General features: G+C 32.3%; 1 long non-coding RNA gene across 1 annotated transcript; it reads right to left on the reverse strand.

Annotated features, from left to right (window-relative positions):
* Positions 1-308: 308 nt before the first annotated feature.
* On the reverse strand, positions 309-6,234 carry LOC140434089 (uncharacterized). The gene is made up of 2 exons (XR_011950022.1): positions 878-6,234; positions 309-772 (listed from the first exon to the last, which is right to left on the reverse strand). It is a non-coding gene; the product is annotated as an uncharacterized lncRNA (long non-coding RNA).
* Between the last annotated feature and the right edge of the window lie 318 nt (positions 6,235-6,552).

The following is a 6,552-nucleotide window of genomic DNA, read 5'->3' on the forward strand; positions in this document are numbered from 1 at the left end:
AAAGCCTTGCAAACTTGGATCTTTTGATTATTTATCTCAAAATAAAACCTAAAACTTTTGCTTTTTCTCGAATTTTCTGGATTTTTGCCTTTTCTTCGTCTCCAAGGAGTCTCAGCTTCTGTGGTATGCAAAATATAGTTTTTCTTTTCGATGGCTGAGAGTAAATAATAGTTTTTAAAAATTTCCTTCCTTTGTTCGTCGCTAATTTGACGCGAGCACTTCATTCTGCACTTTTGTACACAATCTTTTTTATTCCTAATCTTTCTAGCAGGTACTACCTTTTTTCGAGAAGAAATATACTCTAGACCTTGATCAAATAAAGATTTTCTTTTGTTACATGTCCATTCAGAAGTGTTTTTCTGTCGTTTTCTAGTAAATATCTTTTTATCTTTTATTATATTATGAGTTGCTTCTTCTAGTAAAATTTCTTCGGAAATATGTCCAATATTATTTGTATCATCGAAATCAGAATGGTCTGGTTCTAGAATCTTAATTTTGTTATCTTCTGAAGACGGGATTTTCTTGGTGAATTCTGGAACTAAAGTTGTAGAACTGCTAGGTACATTTCTAAAATAAAAATAAAAAAAAATGTTTTCGCGATTTAGTTAAACAAAATAATTGTCAAAAATATTACCTATTTAAGTTAGACTGCAAGTCACCAGAACCAGAGTTAGATGCATTTTTAATCTTAATATTGCTAACAACTATGATTGGGGCCTTTTTATTCTTTGGAGTGTGAATGATTGAGGTGGAAGACGAACTAGGAGCTTTTCTAAAACAAATTAGTTTTTAAATAGTAACAACAAGCTAAATTATAAAAAGAAATTAATAAAATGTTACGTTGTTTAATTTTTTTTGTTTAGTAAATCATGCCTACCTGCTTGAATCCGTTTCTGAGTTAGTTTCGTCATCACTTTCGCTGCTACTTCTTGACACGGGAATATTAATAACACGTCCACGAATTTTAAGTCTGAAACAAGGAACTTTTTGTAAAAAAAGAAATAAAAAATAAAAACCTAACCTCACAATATAAGATATAGAAAAATCTTACCTGCATTCTTTCATCTTCGATGATTTTTGAACTGGTAATACGTAATCCTCATCATCATCAGAGTCTTGGACATAGTCATCACTTAAATTACTCATTTTTTTTAATTCTATACACAAATAACACTCTCGAAAACGCTTGCGATTTGTATTATAAATACAGGAACATAACCTCACTTTTACAAAAAATACAATAACAAGGTTGTATGTTACAACATAGAACCATGTAATATTTAGATTTTAATCAAATTTTAAATTCCAAAGTTCTATGTTTACCATAGAACTTTGCTATTCATATACAGCATAATTTTGTACATACACCCTTGGTTTTTTTAATATTACCAGAGTTGTATGTGAGCAAACTAATTTCCATAAAAATTGTGATGTAGTGCTAGTCACATAGAACTTTGTAATATTGAAAACTTAATTTAGTAAAAAATGTTACATAGAACCTTGTAATATTAGGGTAACATAATGTTAATAAGTAATGAAAAAAGTCTTGTTTTTGTTTAAGTATTCCATTTTACATCTTTATACGACGCATACACAAGCGGCTCAAATTGTTTTTAACAAATTATTTTTTAACTCTTGTTTTGTTTCCATTTATTTACATTAAATATTAATTTGTTTTATTGTATAATCCACTTTTGCAATAATTATGTGACCTATTTGATTTAAAATGGATTCAGGAATTTTTTATACTTTGGCAACTATGTCAACTTCGATCTCTGTTAATGATAATGACGTGCAACGGTAAGTAAATTAGATGGACTGTAAATATAAAGTTTGTTTTATTGGAAAAAATTATGGTTGAAATGAAAAATACACTTTTAAGGTCGACTAAGCTCATTGTTAAAACTAATCATGTTTTTAAACCGAGACTAGGTATTCACAGGCATTCATCAGGTTTAAAAATGCTTCCTCTTCAGTTTCGGAAAATTTCCAAGCCTGGGAAACCTAAAAAAGATTCCTACGTAGCCGCCATCTTGATGATAGAGAACTTTAGTAATGCAGAGCCTGAAAGATTGCTTGGTCCTGTCATACACTTTGACCACTAAGAAGACCGTTTCTTTATCAGATGACAACACTAGTTCCTTGTCACTGTCTTGGAAGAGTTTTCTCAAGCACTAGATTCTCGTTTCAGCTTTTTAGTGCGACTGGAAATTTCTTTTGAGGGATTCAGTTCTATGTTCTGAACTTCTGATAGTCCTGCTTCAGGTTAAAACTCTTCTTCTAAATCTGTCGCTACAACATTTTTTCCCGGTTCGACATTCATTTTTGTTTTTTTTTTTTTATCTATGAGTATCAGACTGTCTTAAGGTCTTCAAAAGTTCTTTAAAAGTGTCATCAATCCCTTCCATGCGAACAGAATCTGACAAGGGCGATTGTGTTCCAGATTGTCTGGTATTATCATTGTCATCCTTAGGACTTTGGTGCGATCCAAAGGCACGATGCCACATTTTTTAAACCCTGATTTGACATTTTCCTCTAAAAGACTATCAACCAGTTTCTTTAATAGTCTAGGAAACTTGTCTTTAGCTACTGTGGATTCATTCCATGTGGTTTTCATGTGGTTCTGTTTTCCATTCCTCAACTATTTTGCGCTAGATAATTTTCATGGGTCTGAAGAATAGGTGAGTGAAATTACTTGATAAAAATATAAACTTGATGTTTTTTTCTTGGTACAACTGGATTAAATCGATTGACAAGTGAGACGACAAGTTGTCCCCAATGAAGTATTTTTTTTCCTTCTAGGTCCTTGAAAAAGGGAATTGCAATGGACTGAACCCAGTCACTGAAACAAAAACTATCAAACCAACCTGACTTGGTGCGATTAAAACGAGAGTTTTTCGGACCTCTCTCCTTCTAACTGTCGTATAAATGTTGAGCCTTTTATACAACCTAAGGTGGTAATATTTTACCCTCTCCACTAGCTGCAAACATTGCGGAAGTAGACGCTTTTGATGAGTTGACAACTCGTTCTGGGTACTTGCAGCCACGTCTAAAAATCATTTTACTTTCTCCTGGGTCGTCACTAAGATTTGTCTCATCATAGTTGATGATGTGACTTACAGGAACGTCTTTAAGTACTCTTTTTAACTCGTCGAAATACTTAATAATTATCTCAGGGGACACAGCTGCCCTCGACCTTTTGATGTTCTGACACATTCTGTTTGAGAGTGATTGTTTGTGCCGAATAAGAAACGAATAAACCCAATCCCAACCAGGGGTGTTTTTCTTGAACTTGGAAATAACTTTGCCCTGCCCTCCAAATATTCTCGTACGATTAATCGTTAGGTAAGAGAATCTAGAGAACTAACTCTTCATCTTCACAAGAGAGGTCTGACCTCCTTTTTGCTTTGTATTAACATTTTTTGTATATTTGTGTAAGACCGTAGTAGGTATATTATACTGAAGGGAACACTGTCTGTAACTAATACCTTTTTTATTGTTTTATTTCATTTAGGGCTTCTTGTAGGTTTTGTCGTGTGTGGCATCTTTTCTTCACACTTGTCACAGCATATTTTCACGGCATATCTGTGAAAACCTGCAATAAAACACTCATTACAATAAAAAAGTAAATTGAGCAACCACTGACAAAAACAGATACTATGGAGGTATTAGATAAACAAAAGTAATTTCTAATGTGTGGAGTGAATGGGAACACGGTAAATATTATGTTCCTATTCACCCCACATACCTCAAATTCATGACGTGAACAATAAAACTTGTTTTTACCAAAAAACTTACATATAAATCAAAATACAATCATATTAGATTGTTGTAAAGGTTAGAATACATAAAAAAGAGTACTCGTAAATCTATTTTGAGACAGAGATTTTGTACTTACCGAGAAAGTTATTATGATGAGAAATAACCTCAAAATTAATGACTTTGTTTGCTCGCCGAAAACATAGGATCCAGTGACGCCAACAACACAAACCTAAATTTCCCAAAGCCATATCACATTAGCCAACCTGTAAAACATAAATAACCCAACGAAAATAATATATATGTTTGGCAAGATTATTGTTATTATTTAGTGAAGTTTTGTTCTTATTCTCCCCATTGTTCCTATTCACCCCATTTTACGGTATGTCATTCAGTATAACCGAAAAAAGCATTTAAGAACTTACAAATCTTTGTTTTGAAATGAAGCGATTAATGTATCCATTCTCTTAAATTGTTTTTGTGACATCATTTGGGACATAATATTCATATAATGTGGACATCGAGTGGGAGAAGAAGTTATGAAAAGAAAACTTAAGAATTTGCTACGTAAACTGTTGTCAAGTGTTTTTAAATATCTACCAAAAAATGAACACTGGCTTACAGCAGCTTTGTAAAATGGCCAAAAAGAAGAATGTAGTCAGTGGGTATGAAAATTGTATCTACACAGTACTGATAATTTTTAATTACGAGAAATGGACCTCATACTCTTAAAGAATTTCCCTAGAATGAGTTGTGAAGATTTTGAGGAAATAATCAATTTAATTGTACTTATAATTAAAAAGAGGAACACAAAATTAAGGAGAGCTATATCGGTTAGATATCGTTTGGCCTTAACATTGAGGTTTTTAGCTTGTGGTGATTCATTTACCAGTTTTCATACAATGATGTCAATTAAATTTAAATATTTTTCGGTCAAAATCCATATTCAAAGAACTAATTCCAAATAATGAATTTTTCACACACAATTATACACGAAAGAAAACACGAATCCCGCGAGCAGCCCGAATATGCTATTTTACCGTCGACTGGATGATTTGGCGAACAATAATACCTTTGAGTAATTCCCAACAGCTGCTGGAAAACGTTTGGAGCTTTCTGTTCGGCTCAGGCACAGGTCTAGACTCTACGAATTCTGCTCTGCGCACGTTGAGAACAAGAAACCATTATTATGCACTATCACAATATAATATTACGGTTTTTAGTCACGTGATGCCATCTCCATAGATTCTAACTCGATGCTTGTTTGTCACTCGATTCTAACCTCAAAAAATCAACATGTAATGACACTCATAACATGTGAGGCGTATTTTCGGGATTTTAACAGATGTTCTTCTGTTTGCTTGCATTTTTATGTAAAATTGGGGAGGTTAAAAATCATTAGCTGATGTATTCGATATAATATATGAAAATGAGTTGATTCGTTAAAATGGTTGATTTTGCGAGTGGGAGAAGTAGTTTTTAAAGAAAACCGAACGATTTGCTAGGTAAACTGTGTTAGCATTTGTTTTGAAGCATCCACTAACTCTTATTTTACTTATTTGTTTGTCACACTACCCTATCTTCACACAAAATCACCGTGTGATGACACTCATAACACTTGAGGAGTATTTTCGAGATATTTACAGTATATTCTTCTTTATTCTTTGTCTTTGCCATTTTATGTAAAGCTAAGTGGTTAAAAAAGCATTAGGAATTAATAACAGTAAATGAATTTGTAAAAATGGTTAACGTTTGTCAAATAATCGAGAGTCGAATCGGCCATTGTGAGGGTCATCAACTTTCAATAACATTTTGCAAAATAATGTGTTCTAGTGAGTAAAGACTTTAGAAACTAAGTCAATAAGGTATGTCATTCAATACTGCCGAAAAAAATGGTTTATAAAATTACAAATCTTCAATTTTTATAGTCATATTTTGGCTAAATTATCTGCAATATTTCCAGTTTTCACAAAATCAAAGTCTTTGAAATGAAAATCTTCTACTTGTGCATTCATTGATACATTTTAAATTGTTTTTTTTTGTTTTTTAATTTTAATACAAGTTTTTTTCGATCATTTTTACTGTGTCACAACAGTTTATCACTTATAACCTTGTCAAATGTTGCTGTTTGTTCCAACAACTATCAAATTATGTTGACATACTAATGCCATCTCTGTGTATCGCCATCTAGCGATCATTTATAAAAACTTGAAAAGTAGTTCCAAATTATTTGAAACAAAAATAATGCTAATTATTGCATCTTTGTACATTTTGTCTCATTCAATTTAAGTAAATGCGTTTAAGAGTGTCGAGTATACTCAAAAACGTTCAATCTTGATTTTGATTATATTTAACGATCAATTAAATGTTCGTTTATTTTTCTAAGAATGTTATTATTTATTAACTTTTTTGAATTGTATAGGTTTCTTTTTGTATGACTTAAAAGTGCCTTAATAAAAATAAAGTATTACTGTTCATTTATTTGACGTAGTTTAACTGGTGTAGAAGTTCAAACTAATAAACTAATAAACAACGCGACTGAGCCGATCATAGTTTTAGGGATTTAGGGAAGCACCCGGTACGAGTGGTCCACTATTCACTATCCAAGTAATGTTCCAACACTGCAGAAATGTCATGCAGACCTACATGCATGCTTCATAGGCTACAAAAAGGCGGTCGACTGCGTTAGACATGAAAAATTAATAGGAATTGTTAAAACGTATGCATACCAGATCCAGTGCTTTGAATCATTGTAAATCTTTATTGGAACCAGTTGGTGGAAATAAATGTAGA

The sequence above is a fragment of the Diabrotica undecimpunctata genome, chromosome 2 (genome assembly GCF_040954645.1).
Source record: "Diabrotica undecimpunctata isolate CICGRU chromosome 2, icDiaUnde3, whole genome shotgun sequence".
Classification (NCBI taxonomy): Eukaryota; Metazoa; Arthropoda; class Insecta; order Coleoptera; family Chrysomelidae; genus Diabrotica; species Diabrotica undecimpunctata.